This window comes from Mandrillus leucophaeus, unplaced genomic scaffold (assembly GCF_000951045.1).
Source record: "Mandrillus leucophaeus isolate KB7577 unplaced genomic scaffold, Mleu.le_1.0 Scaffold1118, whole genome shotgun sequence".
NCBI lineage: Eukaryota > Metazoa > Chordata > Mammalia > Primates > Cercopithecidae > Mandrillus > Mandrillus leucophaeus.
Window position 1 is genome coordinate 3,387 of NW_012099410.1, and position 1,747 is coordinate 5,133.

The 1,747-nt window shown below is 42.6% G+C and overlaps 1 pseudogene; it reads left to right on the forward strand.

Moving 5' to 3' along the window:
* Positions 1-599: 599 nt before the first annotated feature.
* Positions 600-1,161, forward strand: LOC105549521 (annotated as a pseudogene).
* Positions 1,162-1,747: the final 586 nt, after the last annotated feature.

Genomic DNA, 1,747 nt, shown 5'->3' on the forward strand with positions numbered 1-1,747 from the left:
ATCAATACTCAGCTTTCTCTACTTGTAGTAAGTTCTCCCCATTGACATAATCTTGTTCTTAGTCTCAAAATTATTTAAACTGCTACTATATCTTTAGTGGCATATTTATCTATCATAATGTTATTTTATTCTTAATTACCATTCCCTGTTTTATTTCTCCGTCCAAAAACAAACAGCTGCTTTTAGTTAGCTGGGCCCTCAGCAGTGGCAGCTGCCAGGTCAGCCTTGGTGAGTGGCGACTCAATTGCTGTGCCCATGCTGCCACTTTGTGCAGGGACTCCATGAGCAAGCCCTGTGCGCTTCTTTTGCTTTACAGGAAACTTGACTCAGGCTGGTGTCCAGTGAAGAAATCCCAGGTGCATGGAAAGGAGAAAAGGGTCTCATGGCTGTGAGTGATCTGTAAAAGGAAGCGCATGGACCACCAGGGGACGCTGCTGCGCTGCCCCTTCTCCCAGGAGGTGAATGCTCAGGAGGAGCTTTGAGGTGGAGAGAGGGATGTCATTGCTCATCCTCCAGGTTCAAAGTAAAAACCTTCTGGCCAATCTTGGCCGCGCGTTCTGGTGCAGCGAGCGGGCTCGGAGGTGCTCACCGCTGCTGTCATGGTTCGTTTGCTAAACTGCATCGTCGCTGTGTCCCAGAACATGGGCATTGGCAAGAATGGGCACGTGCCCTGGCCGCCGCTCAGGAATGAATTTAGGTAATTCCAGAGAATGACACAAACTCTTCACTAGAAGGTAAACAGAATCTGGTGTTACGTGTAGGAAGATCTGGTTCTCCATTCCTGAGAAGAATCGATCTTTAAAGGATAGAATTAATTTAATTCTCAGCAGAGAACTCAAGGGACCTCCACAAGGAGCTCATTTTCTTGCCAGATGTCTGGATGATATCTTAAAACTTACGGAACAACCAGAATCAGCAAATAAAGTAGAGATTATTTGGACAGTTGGTGGCAGTTCTGTTTATAAGGAAGCTAAGAATCACCCAGGCCACCTTAAACTATTTGTGACAAGGATCAGGCGGGACTTTGAAAGTGACACGTTTTTTCCAGAAATTGATTCGGAAAAATATAAACTTCTGCCACAATACCCAAGTGTTCTCTCTGATGTCCAGGAGGAGAAAGACGTTAAGTTCAAATTTGAAGTATATGAGAAGAATGATTAATATGAAGGGATTTTCTGGTTTATTTTGTTTCCCCTCCCTCTGAAAAAAATTATGTATTTTCACATGAGAAGAAAAAGACTTTTGTTGACTTTGGATATATGTATAATTATTTCTAAGCAACGTATTTTTATCCTGCACTAATCTTGAATATATCAGATACCATTTATGAAACATTCTTGCTATAACTAAGTACCTCTCCAAGACCCTAACTGAGTCCCCACGCCTGCTACAGTGACCTGCCATTCCACACCCATCACATGTGGCACTCTGGCCAGTCTTTGACATTGTCGGGCTTTTCAAATGTCGGTAGTATTTATTAAAGATGAAGATGCACATACCTTCCAACTGAGCAGTTTCACTAGTGGGAAATACTGAAATCTTCCTACGTGTATATCTAGAGGTTTGTAGACAAATGTTGCAGCCCTGTTTGTAACAGTGAAAAATTGAAAGCAACCTGGAAGTCCAGTGATGGGAAAATGAATATATTTCGGTCTTTTGGGGAACCCAGAGAAGGTTCCAAGACTGAAATTTCAGTGAAAGCAGTTTATTTGCTAGGTCTTACCAGAAATCATCAATTGAGGTATGG